General features: G+C 33.6%; 1 long non-coding RNA gene across 1 annotated transcript; it reads left to right on the top strand.

Moving 5' to 3' along the window:
• The first annotated feature begins 2,665 nt into the window (after window positions 1-2,665).
• LOC148939177 (uncharacterized) lies at window positions 2,666-4,743 on the top strand. Its single transcript, XR_016143548.1, has 2 exons — window positions 2,666-2,695; window positions 4,478-4,743. It is a non-coding gene; the product is annotated as an uncharacterized LOC148939177 (long non-coding RNA).
• Window positions 4,744-14,841: the final 10,098 nt, after the last annotated feature.

Below are 14,841 nucleotides of genomic sequence, written 5' to 3'. Positions count from 1 at the left end.
TTGAAAGGTAACTATCTCCCTTCTCACACCCACCATTTCCCCAGACACATTCAATCAAAATTTGGAGATGGCCATTTTGTTTAACGTAGTTTCAAGTTCTTGAAATTAGGTCTTTGAGGATCAAGACCCCTCCACAACCCTCAGGGCAAGGGTTGTAAGTTATGCCCTGGGAGCATATAAGGTTTTTATTATCGGGAATTGAGAGGGCTAGTGCCCTTACTAATAGTCAAAAGCGATCGGAGGGCGAATGTCCTCCCCCCATACCCATCATTTCCCCAAAAACTACCGATCAACATTTTGATATAGCAATTCTTTTTAATTCTTATATAGCAATTCTTTTAAAAAAAATTCTTTTTGATGTTTTCACTTTTACAAATTTAAGACATCAAGAATTAGTTCAAATTTTATGAAATGAATATCAGTATATGTAAATTAAACTGACAGTACAAATTTTTTTCAGTTAATTCATTTGTATTTTTTTCTGTAAAGTACAAATTATATTCTGTGTCTTAGAAAGCATAGGAATTAGAACCCTACTTAAATTAAGTCTTGGTTACATCATGTCTTGGTTAAGCCTGGGCATGAATTTAAAAAAAAATTGGAAATTAAATTTTAAAAAATTATTTTCAACTATGACTCGGGAAGGGGGTAATTTTCCTCAGAGAATATTTTTAACGGGGTTGGAGGATTTTCCAAGAGGAAACACCTAAACCTATTGATAATAGCCCAAATAATTAAAGCATTTCTGAAGGATAGATTGTCTATGGACTCATCAAATTATTAATGTCTAAAATTTTATAGACAAAAAACAAGCCGAATCTAATAAACCTGCTTTGATTATTTTTTGCACCGTAGTAATTTAGACGAAAATGTACCATTTGCTTTGAAAATTTTGAATGAAAATTCTGTGAATGCGGAATAAAGAAATTTCATTTTAATTGAGAAATTAAAACGAAAATGAAAAAAAAATTAATACCATTTTTGACTGAGTATAAATATGTACGTTGGTGGGCGTGTAATAAGAATTTAAGCTCGAAAGATAACTAACTTACAATAATAATTCTTCTCATGTTAAAAATTAAAATTACTGGGAATTACAAAGTTGAATCGGAGCTCTGTTAAAACAAAGTTGAAACCTTTTATTGGGAAGGGGGGCAAGAGGGATCTCTATCCGAAAAGTCAAGAGCATGGGCTTTAGAATCATTTTTCCTCCAAATTATTGCCCGTCTGAAACAACACCACTGCTTTCAAGGTTATTTTTAGAAATAGAATTAATTATGAATACTTTTTTTTGGCCATAGAGTAAGATTTTGAGCTCTTGGTGTCAAACGTTTTCAGTAAAGAATTTGTAAAAATTCAAATGAATTTACTGAAAATATATGCATTGTTAGTTTAATGTACATATGCTGATATTTATTCCTTAAAATTTTAATTAATTTTTTTTTTAAGGTTATAAAAGTGAAAACATTTGAAATTGTTTTTAGTAAAGTACAAATTACATTCTGGCTTTTAGTAAGCATAGGGTTTAGAACCCTACTCAGATTAATTTCTGCTCGTTTTTAGTTTGACGTATTTTAATTTCTGTTTGTTTTGGGTTTCATTTATTTATTGATACTGATTTGTGGTGGTTGTATGCTTGGTACATAATTTACCTTAATTACCTTATTTCGCACTTCGGAGCGAAATTAAGGTCCATACTGGATATATTGTGCTCCGGGAAAATTTACGCCCCCGAGTTTTTGTTCATTTTTAGTTTAATGAGGTTCTTTATTTTTTTGGAAAAACTTATTTTGTGGAAAAAGTGTTTTTAATTAATTTCTGTTCGTTTTATAGTGACATAGTCTTTTTCAGGGAGAAAGACTGAACCTCTTCTAAAGTTAAACAACCATCCTTCCATAAAACCTTAAATACCTCCTGGGCATATCTTACAATCCTTGCCCTTATCTTAATCCTTGCCCTTAAATTTCTCTTAGATGTATTTTCTATAGATATGACGATATTTATTCCTTAAAATCTTAGCTAATTTTTGACTTCTTAAAGTTATAAAAGTGAAAACATTTAAAAAAAATGTTATCAATAAAGTAATAATTATATTCTGGCTTTTAGAAAGCATAGGGTTTAGCATTAACCCCCGTTTGCCTTGTCTTTTGTATTAACTTTCCGTCGAAGACTCAAAAGCCATTCTAGTCCTTTAATCCTACGACATGCAGATATTTGATATATAATAACAGCTGATATCTAAATAAGCCATGAATTTTTAATTAGTAAAAAAAAAGTAAATTTTAAAATCATAATTAACATATTTATTTCTGAATGTTTCTAATACGGCCATATCTAATATCTTGTCTATTTAATTTCTGTTCGTTTTTTATTCATTCTGGTAAAAAAAGAGAAAAAAATAACAATAATAAATACAATTTAAATGAAATAAATTGAAAATTAAAGTAAATTAATTAAAATCGATATTTAAATTGGCCTAGAATTTTAAATTACTTCCTTGATCCCAGTTTTTATGTCAACCACAAAAAGATCAGAAAAATGTTTGAAAGACAATTCTTTCACAACTAATCAAAAATTCATTTTATTCTGTTATAAAACTTGAATTATTGATCTACAATGGAATCTCTCCAGTCAATTTTTGGTTCACAGACAGCTAGCATTGATATATTAATAGGCCAAAATGTCATACTCAAATGTAAGTATATGTATGTTACGATGCACATATGATATTACTGATGAATATTGTCACGCTTCTCTCTAATTTTCAGCTAAATAGCTTTTCTCCAGACTATTACTTACTTAGCTCCCATCCGGCCGATTTGGTCAATTCGAGGGTTCTCCTCTAATGGTATCATTTCAATATTTTTGGGATAGCTCCCTGTTTGGTGCAGTCCCTGTGTTGGTCCTAGAGGGCTTGATCGGCAGTGATTTGCTAATAGTAGCAGAGAATGTCTACCTAACCTCAAAAATGTATTGAAAATTATTATGACCTTTTGTCCGTCATTGTAGTTAAATAAATTCTTAGAAATATTAATTTGTATAAATGTTAGCAGTATTTTTGAAACAGCATTGCAGCTAGATGAATTCTTAAAAATATGAATTTGTATAAATGTTAATCCAATTAACAGTACGAGTTTTAAGCCGAAACGATGAAAATACTATTTGGTTTAAAATAAAAAGCTTAAATTTCATTAAAAAATTAATTTATTATTACAGTATTACGCAATTTGCGAAACATTAGTGTAATCATTTATTTTTCTTAATCATAGGCAGGGCAATAGCGCTGCTAAGTAAAGACTTGAAAAAAAAACACCCTTTTTAAAGCATTAAAGTAACAGACTAGACTTCCAATATCAGATACAATATATATAATCATTAATCATAATCAGAGCGTCAATTGAATATCATTAATACACTAATGCAACTTTTGTCCAAAATCACATATACTGAAACGTTTAAATTTATTTTAGAAATAGAATTGTAACTTTATTTCTTTGCAATGTGTTGTGCATAAATTACTAATTGAAACCACCTAGTAATGCATCAACTGAAAAGACATAAATTTAAACTTTATTTCAGAACTACCATGAACAGCTCGATGAAGTAATTGTTCAACAATTACTAAATGACCTTTTGCCAGAAGAAAATTTGCCAAAAACGGTAGTAATTTCTCCTTTTTCATTTTAATTTATAATTTTTTTTATTCTGCATGCACAGTTTTTTCAAAATTTTTATTCAAAATTTTCAAGGGAAATGCTACATTTTCGTCTATGTTACTAAGGTGCTAAAAATAAGCAATGCTAGTTCATTAGATTTGGCGCGTTTTTCGTCTTAAGGCTAAGATAAACCTTATCCTGGAAAAATTCACCTGAAATAGTATTTTTTTTATTTTTATTTTGCTGAAGTTGATTTATATCAACAAAATTGTATTATTACAATAAGTAAGTTAAGAAAGACATAAGAAATTAAGTCATGCAAACTGAAAGTAAGTCATTTGCTAAGAAATAACTCTATATAAGAAAAGCTAGACACTAAGTGCTCAAAATCTTATTCTATGACCAAAAAATAATGTATTCATAACTAATTCTATTTTTAAAAATAACCTTGAAAGTAATGACGTAGTTTCAGGCGGGCAATGATTTGGAGAACAAATTATTATATAGCCCATGCCCTTGACTCTCCGTATGGAGATCCCTATTAATTTGCAGTAATTTTAACATGACTGCTAATAATGTTATTTTTAGCATGAGAAGACTTATTATTGTTAGTTATTTTTCGAGCTTAAATTCTTATTACACGCCCAACAATTTATTTATTCATAATCAGTCAAGTAAATGTATCAAAAACAGTATTAATTTTTTTTCTTTTTCATTTTAATTTTTCAATTGTGTTTTTATTCCGCTTGCACAGAATTTTCATTCAAAATTTGCACAGAATTTTCATTCAAAATTTTCAAGGCAAATCATTTCTATTTAAGGAGATAATTGAAGACATAACAGCATTGCTGAAGAAAAAAAAGAAGCAAGCCATGCAACTCCATCAAAAAAGAATGGAAAATTCAAATAAACCTATACCTAAAGAGTCCATAAAAGAGCCTATTGGAGGATTCATGTACCTGAATAAACTAGGTCAGCATTCCTCGTTACCAGAAAGGACAAAGAAAGTTGCAACAAAGCAGAATAGTTCTTTATTTTAAATGGATTATTCCGTGTACACTATTCAGATTGAAATTAAACACTGAACAACCAATTTTTTACAGTATTAGTTATGTATTAATCTCTCAGTTAAGAACATTTGAGAGAATAGAAGGGCTTAACCCATATTTTGTGCTTGCTTAAGACTTGACAAAGGGTCTTTTCAATATAGAAAAAGTGAAAACCTTCTAATTCTGCTCTGAAATAATTTTTTTTTTTATTACTGGAAAATTCAGTAGTGAAATTTCGTAAGTAGAAAGGCCTTATTGACTCCCACGATTCACCCCTGCTGCCGCCTACAACTTTTTTAACACCTAATATGGGCATAGAGTCCCTAGGGAGAACACTTGGTTAATGGGTTCAATGACCTCTTTTTTCCAAGGTCGATGTTGTTGTTGAACTTTTTTACATAGTTTAATGGGGACAGAGTCAATGACCTCTTTCTCCAAGGTCGATTTATTGTTATTGTTTTGGCCAAGTGCCCGCTAGGGGAGAATGTTATGATCCTGGAAAGAGTATTTTTTGTTGTTGTTTTTGGACAAGTGCCAGCTAGGGAAGAATGTTATGATCCAGAAATAGTATTTGTTGTTGTTGTAAGCTCGAGGCAAATGTCATGATCCAGGAAACAGTATTTGTTGTTGTTGTAAGCTCGAGGCAAATATCAAAGTCAATGCTGTTGTTGTTGTTGTAAGTGCACGCTCTCAGTGAATGTCATGGTGTCCAGAAATAGGAAACAGTATTTGTTGTTGTTGTTGTTTTAGGCACGCTCTCAGCGAATGTCAAGGTTTCCAGAAATAGGAAACAGTATTTGTTGTTGTTGTTGTTCTGGGCACGCTCTCAGCGAATGTTATGAGTTTCCAGGAAACAGTTAGATCACGTGTTTCCTTCTCAGCCAATCAAAGGGCTTGCTTACATATTAGCGGCGGAGTGAATATAAGGAAAGGATTTTTGCTATAGTTTTATTAGTCTGTGAATAGAATTCAGTAAGTTTTTAGTTAGCAGTGTAATAACATGAGTGAACAAGTTGAGTTAGAAATATCCTTTTATTGCAACTGTTATATTTGTAAAGGACATTTTCATGATTTTGAACATTCTTATGAACCTACGGCATGTTTAAACAGCATAGAGACAGAGACAGGTGAGAAGAATCTGTAGGAAACGAGAAAAAAAATTATATTTGACATGGAGAAAAATTAATACCGGTGGCAGGTGTGTTCACTTAAAAGAAGGATAGATATTTTAGAAAAGGAAGATCAAAAGAAGAGACTGGTAAAAGAGGGCTTTCTATATAGTGTAAAAGACAGCAGTGAAAACCCAATGAAAAATGTATATAAAGCAAGATGTAACTCGGATTATTGTGTTGAACATGATCTAAGAGAAGAGAAAAAGTGGCCCTTTAAAAGACAACATAAGAGCTCATTCTACGAAAAGGATTTTAAACAACGGAAACCATGGTGGAAGTGTTCTCATATACCATTTTACGATAAATCTCATTTTTGAAATGCTTGATAAGTTTTATACCGTAATCATACAATAAATTTGTTTCTGCTATTTTAATTTTTTCATACTCGATATGCCTGGAGTAGGGATACCAGCAGAGACTTCTGTACATGAATAGTTCAGATTGATTAGATCACCCCTTAGAGTGTTCTCAGTCCACAGCCAAGTTTTCTATCAAAGATAGAAAAAATTTCGTAGAAGTTAGCTGTGTAATTTTTTTTTTCTTAAGAAATCTACATTTCCATTTTTAACCATGCTATTTAAATAAATTCATTCTTCTAATTTTCATTTATTTGACAGATCAATATTTATAACAGTTTTAAATATATAATGTCAGGTTCAATTACTTGAATATCATCATCTTCTATTATCATTATATTACTCAGAGGGGGCATGTCATCATATAACCGCTCGTCATCTTCGACACAGAGCCGACCCGAAGGTCCCCTCCTCACCAAATCATCTGAAGTATGTGATAGCCCATCCTCTGTATAATGAACTTCCATAATACAATCTGTAGAATCGGCGCCAGCTTGACAAAGAAGAAACTCACCACTTCTTCTGAGCTCCCACTCGGCCCATACATTATCTCAATCATGCGCACTATGATTAAAAAAGCTCGTCGGAATGGTTTGACCTTCCTGAATGTACTCAGGGGTTTTCTATGAATGTAATAAACAGGAGGTCGCCACCGAGGGAGTGTCCAATCCACCGTACGGTTTATATCAACCCTGTCGCAACCCATGGCACATTTTTCAGCAAAAATATCAAAACATACAAAGGGAAAATTCTTGTTCCCACCCACCCCGTGCGATGTGGGGGAGTTTGGTCAGTATTGTCTCATCCCAGGGACGGAATCCGATCATCCGAACGCGATTCAGGTTGTTTGCTCACTATTGAATCATTCCGAGGAGACGGAATCCAGGCTTCGGCTAGATGATAAAAGAGGCTAAAAACGGTCTCGCTCGAGATAATCTAAAGGTAGTAATAATAAGAATATTATCTTTGAGTTTCTTCAGCAACACTCTAACGTCAGAGCATCCCTATGTGCGAAGAGTATATGTCCAAACCGATAAAAAAGTATACTTATGGTCCAGAGCGGACTGGCGCTACGACACTGTTTTCACACTAGCACCAGCTCTCCACACATCCCCCCCCCTTTGAAAACAGAGAACACTACCATTTTTTTCTTTACTATTTTTAGATACTCTAAACAGTTCAGCTCACAATGTTACACTATAAATACTCTAAGACATCGCCTCTCATCATCCTATCCCCCCATAAACACTTTTCCAACATTTCTCACTAAAAATTTTAGTTTCAAGTCATTCATTCGGGCTTTCGCAAGCAATTCAGCCCACCGTGTAGCACTATAACTACTCTAAGAAATCCCTCTGCCACCACCACATCCCCACAACCACAAATTTTTCTTAGAAATAATATTTTTACCACCCGAATACATGATAATATTACTAGTACTAACAACTCACAGCACTATTAAGCCATCTGAGCTCAAGAACAGTATGTTTTATCAAGAAAATATTAAAAAATTTTTATATTTTAGTACAAATATCTTGCAAAAAACATGAAAATATAACTACTACTTGCAACTCACTGCATTATAAGGATACCAGAGGCCAATACACCTACGTTATATCAAGAAAATATCTGAGAATGTTGAAGGTATAGTAAGAAAGGCTTGCAAAACATGAAATGCAACTAGTACTAACAGCTTATGGCACTACTAAGCTATCTGAGGTCAACAAAAGTACTTCTTATCGAGAAAATATTAGACAAGTTATGGATAATAGTATGAATGACATGCAAAAACATGAAATAATACTATTAATACTAGCAACTTACTGCAACATAATGACACCTGATGCCAATATAACTACGTTTTATCATGAAAAATTTCTGAAAATGTTGAAGGTATAGTAAGAAAGGCTTGCAAAACATGAAATACAACTAGTACTAACAGCTTATGGCACTACTAAGCTATCTGAGGTCAACAAAAGTACGTATTATCGAGAAAATATTAGAAAATTTATGGATAATAGTATGAATGACATGCAAAAACATGAAATACTACTACTAATACTAGCAACTTACTGCAACATAAAGACACCTGAGGCCAATATAACTACGTTTTATCATGAAAAATATCTGAAAATGTTGAAGGTATAGTAAGAAAGGCTTGCAAAAACATGATAATATTACTATTACTAACAACGTACTACTCCACTAAGCTATCTAAGGTCAACAAAAGTATGTTTTATCAAGAAAATATTAGAAAATTTATAGATTTTAGTACAAATAGTTGCAAAAAACATGAAAATAGAACTACTACTAGCAACTCACTACAAGATAAGGACACCTGAGGCCAATACAACTACGTTTTATCATGAAAAATGTCTGAAAATGTTGAAGGTATAGTAAGAAAGGATTGCAAAAACATGATAATATTACTATTACTAACAACGTTCTACTCCACTAAGCCATCTGAAGTCAACAAAAGTATGTTTTATCAAGAAAATATTAGAAAATTTATAGATTTTATTACATATAGTTGCAAAAAACATGAAAATAGAACTACTACTAGCAACTCACTACAATATAAGGACACCTGAGTCCAATACAACTACGTTTTATCAAGAAAATATCTAAAAATGGTGAAGGTATAGTAAGAAAGGCTGGCAAAAACATGATAATACTACTAGTACTAACAACTTATACGGAGTTCTGAAAGTGGAAGTTTATAAAATTATTAAAAAGGCTATTATTTCTTTGAAATATGCATTTACACAATAATTTCAATGTTTTTGATTTTATATTAACGAAGAATTTAAACATAGCTTCAATTAACTATTTTTCACAATCAAACTAAGAGATTACATTTTATTGAACCAGACAAATGTATGGTCATATGATTTTATTGTAAAAGCCACTATACTTTATAAAATTCCTTTTTTCATGTTTCGTCTCCTTAACAATTCCTGAAAGTTTCAAATTAATATACCAAATCATACATGACTTTGGGCTTCATTACGGAGTTCTGAAAGTAAAAGTAAAATCTTTAGCGAGAAATAATAGAAAAATTTAAACTTACATTAAGATCAGCAGCTTGCATGGTAGGTTCGGACATCGCTTGACGGGGGGTTGAGGCTTGTTGTGCCATTGACATGGAAGGGTAGGGATTCTCTTGATTGGTGGTAATGTTAGGGTGAGAATATTTTATGACTGTTCCTCTAGAAGGGCCCGCGACTTCACCGTCTTGTATTTGGAGCATAGATGGGTCAGCATATCTCCTCTGAAAGTAAAAGTTTATTAAATTATTAAGAAGGCTATTATTTCTTTGAAATATGCATTTACACTGTAATTTTCATGTTTTGATTTTATATTAATGAAGAATTTAAACATAGCTTCAGCTATTTTTCACAATCAAACTATGATATTACATTTTGCTGAACCAAAGAATTAGGTTTAGACTTTTCTTAAAAGCCTAAACAAAAACTGAAATTGTAAAACAGCAAAATGTCAGTAACATGAGTTAATTGATTAGGTTTTGAGTTTTATCAAAAGCCTAAATGGTAAATTAAAATTATGCAAAACAAAAAAAATGTCACTAGCGTCATTAAATTGGTTACCATTAACTCAGGAGCTATTCAAACGGGATCACTTGCGCGAATAGTAGACACTTTGTCCCTATTCCAGATCCACCGTTCAACTTCTCTCCAAATTCAGGGATCTTATCCCGCCGCCAGACACCAATTGTGGCAACTTCTACTGCAGTAAACAATAATTTGAGCCCAAGCTCTAAAATTGATCACAATCAGAAACCCTTATCGCTGTCTAAATTCACCAAGCGTAAAGATTTTCAAACAGAGGTTTTTTTTCTACAAAGTTCAGGGAAGGTCTGACAATTTCATACGAACAAAATTCATTCAATACGAAACTAGCCTATATTTCGGCTCTCCACCAAAACAGGTAATTAACCTTTTTGAATTCACACACAATTATGAAGTACAATATCAGGATATAAATATCACGTTGTGAAAATAAAAAAAGAAAAATGATAAACCAACACACCGGCCAGAGAGAGATGGCCAATTTATATCGATGCCTTATAAGATAATCTAAATTTTACTAATTTGAGTAAGGGAAACAGCCCCTTATTCAATAGCAGAGCTAAAAAAAAGCTAACTGAGGAAGGGTTCTAGGAGCTTATCCCCCAGGAATTTTTTTTTCAAATCATGCCAAACATATCCGTTTGAACAGACCCTCTCTCATCAGTATAGTTTGATTCGAGTACCAGTTCGAGTCGAACAGCAAATATTCTTTCTAGTCTTTAGACTTTTCAAGCATAATAAACTTGATTACGGTATGTAATTTGTAGGATCGGTGGTGTTTTCCTTCAAAAACTTTCTCGTACAGCTAACCGTTGATGTAAAACTATAAAACTAATTCATTTTAAATATTTGCAATTGGAATAAAAAGCAAAATCTGTGTGGACGTACTAGCTACCACAGACCCAGAAGGGCTGAATTCAGCCCTTCTGAGACATTCTAGAGACAAAAAGTGAACACAAAAAAAAGCAAATATAATAGCAATTTAAAATCTCCCTTCCCCCCAAACTCAAAAATATCTGGGGGGGGGGGCATATTTTCATTGTATTTTGAATATTTTCCTTTGGAAAACACACCGAAAAGCCATATTAAGGGCTAAATTTGTGAGTTTTTCACTGAAAATTCCTTTTTAGCCAAGCCTTTATAATCAAGGGAACATAGTTCATCGTATTTTACATATTTTTGGCTGGAAAACACACCGAAAGATCATATTATTTGAACTTACATCAAACGTTGGAGAGCATACATTTGAAGAACTATCCATTATTTTTATATATTGTTCTATATTTCAGCTTATACTGATTTCTAAAACTTCAAAACCCTGAAATATATACTGACCTAACGGTTATCTATTTGCGAAAATCGTACTATGTGACGCTCTTAGAACAATAATTACCTTTCTATCTATCACTTAACACTCGCGGGAATTACCACATCGCTCACGGGGAAGTAATTCAAAACAATACTTCTTACATCATATAGTCTAATTGCAGATTAAAACCAGAAAGGAACAGAAACACATAAAAATAAGAAAAAAAGGCGATTGCAACCAATCATATGCAGAGCGCTAGTGCTGTCTAAGTAAAGAATGACGTGGGACACAACATGTTGTTTTGGTTTTTTTACATAGCCGGGCACTTCATATAGAAGGAGTCGTCACAGAAACTTTGAAAAAGGCTCATTTTTTGGAAATTAAAGTGGCTAATGCCCAATTCACAGGAGGGGGCATGAAAACTATGGTTTTTAACTATGATATGCAAGACTAGAAAGAATAGTCTTTAGGAGTTTCCCCCTCCCCTTCCGCCTCAACCTTCGCGCGTGACCTACCCCCCCCCCCTGCCCCCAAACTCAAAGTTTCCAGATGATTTTTAATTCATCCCCCCCGACCTCCAAAATATCTAGGAACGTATTTTCATCCTATTTACATATTTACGTTTGTAATCCGGCAAGACGACGTGGTGGTGCTGACAAAGTCAATACGATAAGGGGAAGAACATGTTGTGTTTGGTTTTTTCCTCATAGTCAGGGAACTTCGTATAAAAGGAGTCATCACAGAAACTTTGAAAAGGGCTCATTTGATTGGAAATTAAAGTGGATAGTGACCAATTCACTGGAGGGAGCATGAAAACTATGGTTTTTAACATTGATAAGCAAGACTAGAAAGAAAAGTCTTTAGGAGTGGGGCTGCCCACCGCCTCAACCCTAACTCTTGAAATCCCCCCCCTAAAGTTGAAGTTTAGTCTAAACTAGCATAACCACACTATTACACAATATTGAATAGAAATAGAAAAACCATAGGTTAGGTTAGGTCAGGTTAGGTTAGAAGTTAGTTTTCTCCTCGTTTAAGTTCGGTTAGATTAGATTAGCTTATCATGAGCGCTCATTTTAAGCTAACCTAATCTAACCTAACTTAAACATGGAGAAAGTTTAAGTTAGTCTAACTTAACCTAACTTAAACTTAAACATTAGATTAGGTTAGCTTATCATTAGCGCTCATGATAAGCTAACCTAATCTAACCTAACTTAAACATAGTTATAGTGCTACACGGTGGGCTGAATTGCTTGCGAAAGCCCGAAGGAATGACTTGAAACTAAAAATTTTAGTGAGAAATGTGGGAAAAGTGTTGATGAGGGAATAGGATGATGAGAGGTGGTGTCTTAGAGTATTTGTAGTGTAACATTTTGAGGTGAAGTGTTCAGAGTATCTAAAAATGGTAAAGAAAAAAATGGGAGGGTTCTCGTTTTTCAAAGGGGGGGGGGATGTGTGTAGAGCTGGTGCTAGTCTGAAAACAGTGTCGTAGTGACATCCTGCTCTGGACCATAAGTATACTTTTTTATCGGTTTGGACATATACTCTTCGCACATAAGGATGCTCTGACGTTAGAGTGTTGCTGAAGAAACTCAAAGATAATATTCTTATTATTACTACCCTTGGATTTTCTCGAGCGAGACAGTTTTTAGCCTCTTTTATCATCTAATCGAAGCCTGGATTCCGTCTCCTCGGAATTATTCAATAGTGAGCAAACAACCTTAATTGCGTTCGGATGATCAAATTCCGTCCCTGGGATGAGACAATACTGACCAAACTCCCCCACCCCGCATGGGGTGGGTGGGAACAAGAATTTTCTCTTTGTATATTTTGATCTTTTTTCTGAATAATATGTCATGGGCTGCGACAAGGTTGATATAAACCAGATGGTGGATTGGAGATTCCCTTGGTGGCGACCTCCCCCCCCTTTTTTTCAGAAATTGGACATTAAATCACGTCCGGGCTTTTACCAAGGACATTAAATCTCGTACAGGCTTTTACCAAGGACGTTAAAACTCATGCAGGTTTTCACCAAGGACATTGAATCTCATAGAGGTTTTTACCTAAGACATTAAATCTCGTACAGGCTTTTACCAATGACATTAAAGCCCCCCCCCATATGTAAATATCCCATATCCACTTAATTGTTGAATTTTAGACATGAAAATTAAGGATATAATGAAAAATATTAAGTAATCCTGTTTATTACATTTATAGGAAACCCCTGAGTACATTCAAGAAGGTCAAACCATTCCGGTGAGCTTTTTTAATCATAGTGCGCATGATGGAGATAATGTATGGGCCGAGTGGGAGCTCAGAAGAAGTGATGAGTTTCTTCTTTGTCATGCTGGCGCCGATTCTACAGATTGTATTATGGAAGTTCATTACACTGAGGATTGGCTATCATATACTTCAGATGATTTGGTGAGGAGGGGGCCTTCGGGTCGGCTCTGTGTCGAAGATGACGAGCGGTTATATTATGACATGCCCCCTCTGAGTAATATAATGATAATAGAAGATGATGATATTCAAGTAATTGAACCTGACATTATATATTTAAAGACTGTTATAAATATTGATCAGTCAAATGAATGAAAATTAGAAGAATGAATTTATTTAAATAGCATGGTTAAAAATGGAAATGTAGATTTCTTAAGAAAAAAAAAATTACACAGCTAACTTCTACGAAATTTTTTCTATCTTTGATAGAAAACTCGGCTGTGGACTGAGAACACTCTAAGGGGTGATCTAATCAATATGAACTATTCATGTACAGAAGTCTCTGCTGGTATCCTTACTCTATGCATATCGAGTATGAGACAATTAAAATAGCATAAACAAATTTATTGTATGAGTATGCTATAAAACTTATCAAGCATATCAAAAATGAGATTTATCGTAAAATGGTATATGAGAACACTTCCACCATGGTTTCCGTTGTTTAAAATCCTTTTCGTAGACTGAGCTCTTATGTTGTCTTTTAAATTGCCACGTTTTCTCTTCTCTGAGATCATGTTCATCACAATAAACCGAGTTACATCTTGCTTTATATACATTTTTCATTGGTTTTTCACTGCTGTCTTTTCCACTATATAGAAAGCCCTCTTTAACCATTCTCTTCTTTTGTTCTTCCTTTTCTATCATATCAACCCTTCTTTTATGTGAACATACTTGCAACTGGTATAAATTTCTCTCCATGTCACATATAATTTTTCTTCTCGTTTCCTCCAGATTCTTCTCATCTGCCTCTGCCTCTATGCTGTCTAAACATGCAGTAGGTTCATGAGAATGTTCAAAATCAAGAAAATGTCCTTTACAAATAGAACAGTTGCAATAAAAGGATATTTCTAACTCAACTTGTTCACTCATGTTATTACACTGCTAACTAAAAACTTACTGAATTCTATTCACAGACTAATAAAACTATAGTAAAAATCCTTTCCTCATATTCCCTTCGCCGCTAATATGTAATCAGCCATCTGATTGGCTGAGAAGGAAACACGTGATCTAACTGTTTCCTGGAAACTCATAACATTCGCTGAGAGCGTGCCCAAAACAACAACAACAACAAAGAGTGTTTCCTATTTCTGGACATCTTGACTTTCGCTGAGAGCGTGCCTAGAACAACAACAACAACACATACTCTTTTCTATGTCTGGACACCATGACATTCACTGAGAGCGTGCATTTACAACAACAACAACAACATTGA

This window comes from Artemia sp. Qi Xiang Cuo, chromosome 21 (assembly GCF_049724085.1).
Source record: "Artemia sp. Qi Xiang Cuo chromosome 21, ASM4972408v1, whole genome shotgun sequence".
Lineage (NCBI taxonomy): Eukaryota > Metazoa > Arthropoda > Branchiopoda > Anostraca > Artemiidae > Artemia > Artemia sp. Qi Xiang Cuo.
Note: the sequence above shows the minus strand (reverse complement) of the source record. Positions and strands in the feature narration are given on the sequence as shown.